The sequence below is a fragment of the Narcine bancroftii genome, chromosome 12 (assembly GCF_036971445.1).
Source record: "Narcine bancroftii isolate sNarBan1 chromosome 12, sNarBan1.hap1, whole genome shotgun sequence".
Taxonomy (NCBI): Eukaryota; Metazoa; Chordata; class Chondrichthyes; order Torpediniformes; family Narcinidae; genus Narcine; species Narcine bancroftii.
This window is the reverse complement of record NC_091480.1, coordinates 25,344,310-25,357,015: the sequence shown is the minus strand read 5'-3', so window position 1 is coordinate 25,357,015 and position 12,706 is coordinate 25,344,310. Positions and strand designations below refer to the sequence as shown.

General features: G+C 38.4%; 1 protein-coding gene and 1 long non-coding RNA gene across 3 annotated transcripts in view; both read left to right on the top strand.

Annotated features, from left to right (window-relative positions):
• Positions 1–12,706, top strand: part of LOC138747075 (uncharacterized protein C7orf50 homolog) — a 250,789-nt gene that overhangs the window by 31,384 nt on the left and 206,699 nt on the right. The window lies entirely within an intron of this gene.
• The window catches only part of LOC138747076 (uncharacterized), an 81,144-nt gene that overhangs the window by 14,481 nt on the left and 53,957 nt on the right, over positions 1–12,706 (top strand). The window contains exon 3 of one of the 2 annotated variants that reach the window (XR_011347298.1): positions 1,749–2,342. The exons of the other annotated variant lie outside the window; for it this stretch is intronic. This is a non-coding gene — a long non-coding RNA (uncharacterized lncRNA). Of the gene's footprint in view, positions 1–1,748; positions 2,343–12,706 lie in introns of those variants that run through there. 2 annotated transcript variants of the gene reach the window in all.

Genomic DNA, 12,706 nt, shown 5'->3' with positions numbered 1-12,706 from the left:
CTCAATCATGACAAAGTTGAGCACAAATCAATGTATTTAAATTTATTTGGAGACTTTCACAATCTCAAGATAGCTCAGAGATTTGCAGTGGTAATTGAATTTTTGAAGTCTGCTTGCTATTGTAATGTAGGAATCAAATGGTACAGTTGTTTATTGTTTGGATTATTAAATCTCCTTAATCTCTGTGCTTCCAATTTATTCTTGGACTCAAAATAATGATCCAAGTAGATGTTAGAAGAGAATTATATTGACAGTCTCTGCTGTTCTGTACACGAGTTCACCAGGAAAGGTCACTGCAGTTTGGTCGGCAATTTTTGTGTAGTTCTTTGTGTTTCTGAAATATTGCAAATAACGTATAGGTATTGCTATTTTGAGGATAAGGCAATTTAGAACACTATTCTCATTTTGATTTCTCTTAATTTGATTAAATATTAACAGATTTTAGTGGTCTTCAAGGGTGACCCAGAACCATATCTACTTGGTAATTTTTTGGAAATAAGCAACAAATTAATAAATATCAAACCCCATTTATAAAAATAGCATTGGAGGTAGCAAAATGAAAATTTATTGCAATCACTCGGAATTCTGACTCCTCTCTACTGATAGCAAGATAGACTGTGGAAATGAACAGCTGTATACTTATGGAAAAAATCCTCGTAATTTAAAGAATAAATGTGACATTTTTGTAAAGATCTGGCAACTATACCTGGACCATATTGGGGCCAAAATACAGTAATTGGGGGGAAAAAAAACTATAAATGTTACTGTTATACATATCCAAATGTGATTTTTTTTGCCCCCCAATTCTATATATTTAAAAGATTCATAAGGACTAACGGTGTGTGGATTTGTATGTACAGAAAAGGGGAGGGAGGGACTTTTGTTTGTTGTTTGTAAGAAAAAGTTTAATATATTGTGAGACTGAAAATTTTATTTTTTGAAAAAAATCAAAAATAAAATATTCATAAAAAATTAACAAATTTTCGGAGCCATCTTGTACATTAGTTATGAAACCAATGAGAGATTTGGCTTTGTTCCATGCACTCTAGTCTCCTGAATTATAAGATTGTTAGTTCAAGTTCTCCTCTGGGGACTAGAACATTAACAATCTAGCATGAATCACAGAGATGTGGCCTTCTTTTGGAAGAGAGATTGAATTGAATCACAACTTGGGTGGATGTAAAAGATCTAAAACAGGTTCTCAACCTTTTTCTTTCCGCTCACATACTACTTGAAGTATTTCCTATGCCATAGGTGCTCTGTGATTTGTAAGGGATTGCTTAAGGTGGTATGTGGATGGAAAGAAAAAGTTTGAAAACCACTTGTTTTAATTGTACTTAATTGACTTGTTATGTGCATGGGTTCATAACTCTAAAGGAAATAGGTCCATGACAATTTTTCTCAAGCAAAATATTTCAGTAACATTTGGGTCTAGAGCAGTAATTCTCAACCTTCCCTTCCTACTTACATGCCACCTTAAGCAATCCCATACAGAGCACAGTTATTTGAAACAGGAACATGATCATTGGAATGTGTGAAGATTTAGACCCTGATAAGCTAGTATGTTTGAAAATTATGTAATGAGCTGTGAAGTGTTTTGGGAGAGTGTGTGCGTGCATGTTAATTTTGATCACCTCCCTGCAGTTATTCATGCTTGAGCTTATTAGTGAGCCCTTTTGCTAAGTTATTCAAAACTGAATAAAAACTTGTTTTTAATTTTTTTTCTGATTTTTTTTTAAAATTTGCAGATACAGGGCAATAGTAGGCCTTCCAGCCCTTGAGCCTGTCCTGGCCAAATATCCAATTAACCTGCAAATCCCTTACCTTTGCAAGGTGGGAGGAAACCGGAGCACCCAGGGGAAACCCGTGCAGACACAGGGAGAGTGTACAGACACCTTACAGACAGCGCTGGATTTGAACCTGGGTCACTAGCTCTGTAATAGCATTGCTCTAACGCTAACCATGCAGCCCCTACGCTAACCGTTTTAATTGTTCAATTGAATGAAGGCTATTTTCATCTGAAACCAATGCCTGAATGTGCTCCAGTTGGAGTCACAGAATGTTAAATAAGTGACTGAGCTGATTTTTATTTTCCTTCCCCTACCCCATCTCCAAGTGTAGATCACTAGGTGCTGTAATCCTGTCTATCAACTTTGACTTGTAATTGGTCTTGGAGTGCATTTTGTGTGTGCAATATTTTAAAATGATTTAAATAGTTGTTTGGGCAAGTAGAATGTAATTCCTTCTTCTGGAGTGATGTGGGTATCCCAAATAAGTAAGTATAATCTTAAATTAGAAATGAGATTGGATTGGGGTGAAGTTATGAAGGACTTGACGAAAAGGTTAGTGGTAATGGAAAAATCTATCATTGCTGACGTCTAATAATAAAAACTTGGGTAAGACCCCCCCCCCAAAAAGTGTAAGTGGATGTAGGTTTGTTTAGGGGTTGACAAGGGTCTGCAGGAAGGATGCTAATGTAAAGTCTTGTGCACAATTTTTGACTTGCATTGTTCATGTTCTCTTTGAGATGAAATGACTGATTTGCAGTGAATTTCTGAAATGACCCAGGTTTTAGTGGAATTTTGAATTTATGCTCTTGTTTTCAAATGAAGTAGGGAAAAAGCAGCAGATTGTTTAGCAAGTAGGAATGAATATCACGGCCAAAGATTGATGATTTTTTGAAAAAACTGACTGTTTTACTGTCACCCTGAAACTGATCCAATGGGAAATGTCTTCTGTACCTGCTTTTGGGAAAGCACTTTATTCTCGTGGTCAAATCCTTGCAGATGCTCAAAAGGCAATTCACCATTTTTTTTCTTGCATTTCAGATAAAGAAAATAGTGGAAAAGTATTTGTCATGAGACATCGTTTCTCTCTGTCCTTGACGAGCTGCTGTCTGTCTGTTTGGTCTTTAAATATTCTTGGTACTACTGAAGAATCTACATTGGTCATGATTGTCAGCTGACTGCTGTATCTCCTTATCCTTTTTCATCCATTGTTTGTTCTTTTAGATCATATTTTGGATCTCAGCTTGGGATACATTGGACTTGTTTTTTTTTTCCCCCACAGTAAAAGCATGCACCGTGCACACTTATAAATATTCTTGCCTGCCTAGATTCTGTGAGGAAGCATGCAGGCACAACTGCTCTCAGTGACCAGAGTTCACCTGAGAGTTACTTGCTCTCACCACCTTTTTCCTTTGATGGCAATGGACATCTGTTTAAGCTGTGTGGTGGAAACTTTAGGGCAGCTGTCAGTGGTGGTTTCTTTTTCATAAAGAGAAATGGATTGCCAAGGGGTAGTGGTTGAGGTTAATACAATAGGGACATTTAAGAGTTTCTTAGGCACATGGATGTCAGAAAAAGAGGGTGCTGTGAAGTGTGAGAGAGGGAAAGGAAGACTGATCATGGTTTGTATAGGTTGGCACAACATTGTGGGTTGAAGGGTCATTACTGTGCTTTACTGTTCTATTTTCTGATCATCTTCAGCTCAAGTAGGGAAAATCCCTGCTTTACCCTCCGGCCTTCTCTCTAAACCACCCTCTGCTCTGTCCCAGTGGGCAAGTGATGCTTCCATTCTGTCCAACCCCACACCCCCCTCCAAATTTCTCTGGAAATGTCCAGAATTCTAGCTGGTGGATATTTGCTGATTGTAGCTGCTTGATGTCTGGATGTTGGGCCCAAGCACGCGATGAGGACTGACCCTGTCCTTCACCCCTACTTGAATCTTGCTTAGTCTTTTGAAAATCAAAATAATTGCACCGAGTCACTGAGTGAATCAAGACACAAAGTGATGCAGGTCGACCCAAGGGTGCCAAACCATTGGAGCTATTGTTTTTGTGATTGAAAAAATGAAATCAAAGACTTAAAATATCTCTGAGTTAGATATCCTTTCCTTTATCCTGTGGAAAGTTGGCCATCACGATTCAAAAGGATTTTGTTAGTTTCAAAGCTTTTGGATTGCCTGCAGGTTGTAATGTAAATGAAAGCATATTGTTAATCTACATATCAAGAATAATTATCAAGCCACTGTTCTGAAGCAGTATGTTTTGTTTGGTGCCCTGATGTGGCCTTTGCTGGCTGGGTTTATTTAAGAAGCTTTTTTCCTTAAGCAGCAGCCCCCCCACATCTCCATCGGGCACACAAAACTCAAAACGGTCAACCAGTTTACCTATCTCGGCTGCACCATTTCATCAGATGCAAGGATCGACAATGAGATAGACAACAGACTCGCCAAGGCAAATAGCGCCTTTGGAAGACTACACAAAAGAGTCTGGAAAAACAACCAACTGAAAAACCTCACAAAGATAAGCGTATACAGAGCAGTTGTCATACCCACACTCCTGTTCGGCTCCGAATCATGGGTCCTCTACCGGCATCACCTACGGCTCCTAGAACGCTTCCACCAGCGTTGTCTCCGCTCCATCCTCAACATCCATTGGAGCGCTTTCATCCCTAACGTCGAAGTACTCGAGATGGCAGAGGTCGACAGCATCGAATCCACGCTGCTGAAGATCCAGCTGCGCTGGGTGGGTCACGTCTCCAGAATGGAGGACCATCGCCTTCCCAAGATCGTGTTATATGGCGAGGTCTCCACTGGCCACCGTGACAGAGGTGCACCAAAGAAAAGGTACAAGGACTGCCTAAAGAAATCTCTTGGTGCCTGCCCCATTGACCACCGCCAGTGGGCTGATATCGCCTCAAACCGTGCATCTTGGCGCCTCACAGTTTGGTGGGCAGCAACCTCCTTTGAAGAAGACCGCAGAGCCCACCTCACTGACAAAAGGCAAAGGAGAAAAAACCCAACACTCAACCCCAACCAACCAATTTTCCCCTGCAGCCGCTGCAACCGTGTCTGCCTGTCCCGCATCGGACTTGTCAGCCACAAACGAGCCTGCAGCTGACGTGGACTTTTACCCCCTCCATAAATCTTCGTCCGCGAAGCCAAGCCAAAGAATCTACCAATGTTCCCTTTCGTTAGAAAATAAGCAATCTTTGTCAGATAAAAATTGTGAAGTTACAGTAGCTTTCTCATTAAGTTGACTAATTTTTGAAAAAAATCTTAAATTGCAAATTTAACTTTTTATTTTGTTCTTCCGTTTATTTAAAAAAAAGGCACACTCTTGGGTTTGAGATGTTTGCCTTTTAATACCAGAACTTGCAATTTGCTGCGATGAATGTGTTCATTACACGTGTTCCATATCCAGTTTTGGAGCACCGTGATCATTGTAAATGATGGGAGATGATGTGGGAATGTTGGGAAGGAAGCTTAGGCCTGCTTTTCACAGAAAGAAAATGAGCTCCACGTAAAATTCGACAGGCTGAATATATCTAATATCGGAACTTTTGAAGAATAAAACTGGGATTTCTTTTGTTTTACTTGTGTGACAATTATTGATAAGCCTTGGGCACTTTTACTCCAGTTTCTTTTGAGAAGAAATTTGCAATAGAAATGGAGAATCATTGAGGTCTAAGTGGAATTCCCAGAATAGCAATGTTCTAATTATTGGATCTGGTGAAAAACTTTGTGTAAACTCTCAACCGATTCCATATTACTTAATGCTAATATTGAATACAAAGATATTGCATGTGTTTGGCTGTAATTTAAAAAAGAAAATTGCATACTTTAAAAATGTAATTTTGGCGGGCTTTTGCTAACTGACTCCCTGTGAAAAAACCGACAGAGCGGAAAGAATTCAGTGACATACTGAGTTGAAAGAAACTGAAGATCAGAGGTCCCACAAATGTTTAATTCATATTCATAATAAGTATGAAAAAGGGGAATGTTTGGCCTTGTAAACTCCACATGAACTAAATTGCCTTGCCTTTTAATTCTTTATCAACTCTGGTTAATAGTTTAAAAATTCTAATTCTGCGTCAGTACTGTATTTGTACATTAGTCCACATGGTGCTATCTTGTATCAGTTTCCCCCTCAAATGTTTTCAATTTTAGTAAATTTCTATGCTCCCCACCCCCACCCTCGCTACCGATCTTCAAGGAGATCTTGCAATTGCAGCTCTTCAACCTGATTTAATCACCAGATTAATAACAAAATTCTTCTAATCATACATCAAAAGGATTTTTTCTTTAACTTGAAGCTGTGTTTTCTGTACACTAGTGAGATGGTTGACTGGTCTCCGAGGAAAACCTTTCATAATTTTGTTGATGCGGTACTGAGTTAAAGGATCTTCTTTCTGCAAAGGAGAAGGGCAACAATGCTCAAGTGTATTGAAAACTCTTTGAAAGTCCCTTATTTGTGCATTAGAGACTGCAAACTTCCCAGGGTGAGCCTTTACAGCTGGGAAAACATGCACTCTTTCATGTTGTTTCCCAGGCTGGAATTTTTCCCCATTCCACATTTGGGTACATGCTGTTCTAATGTGCATATAAATGGCACATTTTTATTCTCTATTGAGCAAAATATGGACTACCGCTTATAATAAGGGTACTGTTTCTTCTGTCTGATCATACACTGCTGAGTACCTGCACATTTTTATAAGTCTAGGCTGTAGTATTTTGGGAAGAAAGGAAATTTTTCGGCAGGAAACAAAAAGCTTAAAATTGCAATGTTCTTGTCAACAGTACTCCTGATGGATTTGAACTCTGATCACTGTGTACAGTATACATCCTTGCTCCAAGCACTTCTGACTTGCCTTCCTGTAGTGAATGTGACCTTCAACCCAACTTGTCATTCTGGCCAATCTCGTTGCACTTACCTGCATTCAGCCCATATCCCTCCAAACCTTTTCTATCCCTGTACCAGTCTAAATATCTTTTGAGGCCCATATCCCTCCAAACCTTTTCTATCCTTGTACCAGTCTAAATATCTTTTGAGTGTTATTATTGTCCCACTTTCTTTGGGAACTTGTTCCATATACACATCACCCTGTTTCAGTAGCTTGAATTACTTGAATTGATGTCGTCTTGTTGAATTAACTCTGGGTCAACAAAAATACCAAGGCTTTGTGTTTTATTTATATTAATTGCTGGAATTAATTCTGTTATTTGAATCCTCTGTTGTTCTTTCAGTTTTCCTCAGGATCCCAATACAAATTTTCTAATCAGCCTCCCCTGGTTTGAGCCTGGTTTTTCATCTAGTTCATTGTTTTTCAGTTATCTCTTCTGCGCTGTCAAAGCAATAAAGAATTCAACAGGTATTGGATTTGCAGATTGAGGATCAGTTGGGTATTCAGTTGCTCAAATTAGATCAACATTAAGAAACATTCTCCACTCATTATTGGTGCAGTAGAAATTTTACAAACCTTTTAAGTCCATCTTTGGACAAACTCAACTGCTGTGTAGTTTTCTTTATAGTGCATTACTTAATGGATGATAAATCTTTAGTTAGCTTCTCTCTCCATAGATGAGACCTGATTATTTCTATCAACATTTTAATTTTGGCTTTATGGAGAACATGGTTGAGCAAAGTTAAATTACTTAAGTTTGTTCATTGTGAAGTTTGTAGCTGGCTTTGTTAGTTCAGAACTTTTGACCTATAAGTGAACCAAGCCTTCATTCAGCAAGTATTGTATCACAGTAGAAAGTAAAAAGGGTTCAGTAAGACACTGCATTGCATGAGATTTCACTTCTGATTTTTCTCATAGAAGTTGATATCATCCACATGAATGGAAGTGATGTCCAAGTTTGGAAACATCATTTGTAAGTCTGTTAATCTAGGAAATTCTGTTACAGTTTCTGGGAACAATTTGATGTAAATTCTATGAATGTTGCTAATACCAGTAATGAGGAGAGACTTGGTCTGTAATTATTTTAAGCTGGTCAAGAACTCTTCCTTCTAACTTTGCTGCCCCAGTAATTTAGTATATTGAATTTGCATTAATATTTGGGGACTTTCATAGAAAAATGTTCCTGGCCATTTTTATCCTCTCCCTGGCCCTCACCGTTTTGAGATACTTTCTACTCCACCACTGCTGCATTGGAGTGATGTATATGAATCTGAGGGGAGAGGGAGAGACAGACAGACCATACCTGAATCTTGTTAAATGAAACTGCAGCCTCCTGTGATGGAATTAAATTGAGGAAAGAAGTACTTTTGTTATATTGTTGGGTAATATATTAAAGCTTAAATGGAAGATACATTTCTCAGTATTCTGCTGGTTTTTTGTTTCTCCCTAAATCTTTGTTTATTTTTAGTCAACTGAAGAGTACTTATTGGCCAATTTTCAGATTTCAGGTTTATTGTCAGAGTACGTACATGACATCACATACAACCCTGAGATTCTTTTTTTCCCTGCGGGCAAGGCAGAATGACCACTTACTGCTAGTCCAAAAAAAACTGCACAATAAACACGTAAACAAACATCGAGAGGAAAAAAAATCAATGGTGGAAAAATAAGAGTCCCTGATTGAGTTTATTGTTGAGGTGTCTGATGGTGGAGGGGTAGCAGCTGTTCCTGAACCTGGTGGTACGAGTCTTGTGGCACCTAGACCTCTTTCCTGATGGTAGCAGCGAGAACAGAGCATGCCCCGAGAGGTGTGGATCCTTGATGACTGCTGCTGCTCTCCGATGGCAGCATTCCCTGTAAATGCTCTCGATGGTGGGGAGGGTTTTGCCTGTGATGTTCTGTGTTCACTACCTTATGCAGGGCTTTATACTCAGGGTATTAGTTTCCCCTTTCCAGACTGCGATGTGGCCACTCAGCACACTTTCCATCACACATTTGTAGAAATTTGCCAGGCTTTCCAATGTCATACCAAACCTCCGTAAACTCCTGAGGAAGTCGAGGCACTGATGCCATTAGTGTGTCGTGTCCAGGAAAGATCCTCCAAGATAGTGGCTCCCAAGAACTTAAATTTGCTCCCCCTCTCCACTTCAGATTTCCCCCAATAATCATTGGATCAGACACATTCCTATAAATGTTTGCCTTATAAACTTATCATATGATGCATCATTTTAAACATATCTATGTTATTTACTTTTAAGCAAAAGTCTTCATTTACAGCTTGTTATTAAGTTAATTGATCTCTCCTGGGTACTGCAATGCACTTTCAGGAGCTGGGAAGGTAAGGTTGCCATTGGTAGGGGCAGAACCAAATAGGGTAGCGTCAGAGAGGAGTTATTGTAGGAATGGAATGATTTTTTTGTACATTTGTTTTAATATGGCAAGTTCTCACCACGAAGATTCAAAAAGAGGACTAATACAGCTGGAGATGTAACTCAATAAAATGTACATTTTAAACTTTACATGCTTGCAAAATAATGTGTATTTAAAGAGTTAGCAAAGGGCACAAATCTGCAGAGAAATATAATACAATGTTATTGTTCCCTTGATTTATTCTCCATATAATCTGTTATAATAATTTTAAAACATTGAACAAGCAATGTGATACTGTATCTGGCATTTGTGAAAGTACCTCAATCCAGCTACTCTCTCACAAGGATGTGAAAACTTATGGTACATTCTTACTTGCTATCTAAAATTGAAATGTGTTTCCAGCCAAGTTCAAGCCAGATAAATCTCAGACTTGAAAGTAGCTTTCATTTACATCTTCCAATGTGATGGAAGATAATTCACTTTTATTGGAGGTGGTAATTCACCTCAGCATTTAGATCTTGGCATCTTTGCATTTGCTGTGTGAATATCCAACCCTGAAATAATTTTTAGGTTCTGGATTTAACTATTTCGTAATCATAATGCTCCATCGAACATTTGCTTGAGTGACATTGATGGACATGAAGAGGCGTAGAGAAGTAGAATTTTCTTTACGATAACTTGCAAAGGATCTATTTTGAGTAGAAACTATGCATCACTGTCCAGAGATTTTAAAGAAAAGCTTGGCCAAGGCAGAATTTTCACATATTGAATAGCTGCTATTCCAGAAACTGGATTGAAAAGGGGATCAATTTTGTATTTCAGCAGTTTATTAAAAGTTCATTTTCTTACCTCTGATTTCCCCCCCCCCCCCCCCCAAAAAAAATCTGGGATTGCATTTTTATTTGATGAAGAGCAAAACATTTTGTAATTTTGGGTAACTGAAAATTTGATTCCTATTGCTGCCAAATGGCAAATTCTGTGTTTAGAATATCTGTGAAGTACCTCAATAACTGCAATAAAATTGAATGAACACCAATAAATGTTTAATGAAATCCTGCTAGCTGTACTTGCTGCTTACAAGAATGTGTCATGGTGGCAAAACAACTCTTCTGTAGGAACATTAATAATGGTTTTTTGCATTAATCCATGTTCAAACAGCCTAAGATCTGCATGAACCCAATGAGTCAAATGGCTGCTTTATGTCCTGTAAATGTATGCGATTCCTTGGGGTACTGTTTACTGGCACCTACAGATGCTCCTCGACTATTGATGGTCTTCAAAGTTACAATGGTACAAATCACCGCATGGTGGTTTTGGAGTGACTACTGTTATTGCTATATTTTATGATTAAAATTTTTTTAAAGTGCAGAATAACATGTATTCAGCATTTAATTATAAAATAGTCTTCGTTTTGGATAGGCTACAGTAAGTGTTCTGAGTACGTTTAGGTAGGCTGTATTCTTTTTCAACTTGTGAGTTTTTTTTCTTCTCCCCCACTTACGATGGATCCATCGAAACGCAACACCATCTGAAGTCAAGGAGCACCTGTACAGTATATCCTGCAGTGGCTGAAGATGATGGTTTTGTGTCTATTTGCTTTCCAGTCAGAATACTTTTTCTGGTCAGAAATGCTGCATTTCAGTATTCAAGTCGAAAGCAAGAAGTTTAACCATACTGCAATCATCTGAATCAAAGGGAATAGACTGGTGGGAATCTGCTGCAGGGGGGATTGTCAGCATGTTAGTCACTGGATGTGACTGCTCTGTTACCTTGCTTCATTTGTTTTGTTTTAAATAAGAGGGGGAGACATTGATTTATTTTTTCAGATATTATCATACCACAATTGCGGCAAATATTTATTTTGACTTGAGAAAATATAGAGGAAGAATCACCCAGCTGTTTATAGTGTTGATTGTACTAGGCCAACTGAACTTGTATATGTTTTCTGTGCCCATGCAACATTTTGTTGCTAGTCCATTTGCACTAACAAACTTATGCCATGTTTAAACTTCACAATTTCCATTCAACTTGCTGTATCTCACTTGGTTAACTTAGTTAAGATTAGTTGCTGAAAGATCCAGAGGTGACAAAATTGCGAAGATCAGGAATGAATTGTGTGCAAATTCATTTCTAACTTTCACAAAGGAATTTGGTAAATATTGCAAGTAACATCCTTATAATAAAGGACGTACTTTATTAAGCTACATTTGGCACAACTAAATAAATATCTCCTAATTGGTAGAATCTACTTTTTATTATTGAATTAATTCATTTATCTTTGAAATAAAGATGGGATTAACAATGGCTGTTATGAAGACTTAGCAATGGCATAATGGACCAAATGTCAGTTGTACATTCTTAACTCTACTTTTCCTATCCTTCTACATTATGCATTCTTCTCAAGGTACAAGAAAATTGTCTCTCCCAGGTTATGTCCCCAACATTGAGTCCATATTTGGCCTCAGTTGGCTCTGTTTGCACATCATACTCAGGAGCAAGGCATTCTTTTTCACGTGCCATTATGGCAGGGGTTTACCAAACAGACAGAAGGAAAGCTGCAAGGATATATTATATAAAAAAAAAACTTGCTTTGAAAAAAATGACATCCTCACTGATAACTCAAAGTGAAGGAAGAGCATTGAAATAGCACTGAGGTTCTCAAGGTTGCAGGTCGTGCATCAGAAGCACATAGAAGCCCTGGGTAAATGTTGGAAGAAGCCCAACACCTTAAAAATGCCATCCTCCTGTCCCATCAGCTACCTCTTGGCTCTGGTCAGATGGTTGTGGATTCAGCTCTAGTGAACTTCTGCAGAAGAGATCCATTTCCCAGATTAGTCTGATTTTTGGCAACTCTGAACCCACAAACCTGGAGTAAAAGCAAATAATTCAGAAACCCAAGGGAATTCTGAAGATGAAGACAACAGCAGCTACAAAAGTTTTTAATGGCTTTGAACACTTTAAATTGGCTTTGTTGTAGCCTGAGACCATGGAAATTGTACAAATGCTGGTATCCATTTAATCATCTCATCCCGAGCATTGTAGTCAGCACAGTTCGGGGTTTGAATCCCTTGCCATTTGTAAGGAATTTGTACATTCTCTGTGTCTGCAAAGGTTTTCTCCAAGGGCTCCAGTTTCCTCCAACCCTCCAAAATGTACAGGGGATTGTAGGTTAGTTGAGTGTGATTTGGGCGGTACGGGCTCGTTGGCCAAAAGGGTCTGTTATCATTCTGTATCTCTAAATTTAAAAATCTTGGTGAATCCAGTTTTTACATTACAACTCCACTCAGAGAGTGCATGGAATGTTCTAAGATTGTGAAAATAGCTTTATAAATTGAAGCTTTATTGCATTTCCTGTATTGAGATACCCTACACATGTTACACATCAATAGTTGAGTAATTAAGATATTACCCAGGTTAACATTTGTTTTTTTAAATTATATCTTTAGAATTGATCTTTTATTCTTGGGATGCCTTTAGGAGACCAGAAATGTGCTTAGAATCAAGGATTTTCTTTTTTTTTTGCAACTTTTATTAACTTGCCCTGCAGCAATGATTCATGCTGTCTGACTGGATATAGTTGGTCTATCTCAGGAAAGGATAAGCAATGGCGAGAGAAGAGAAGTTGACAGTGATTTACACTATCCGTGTCT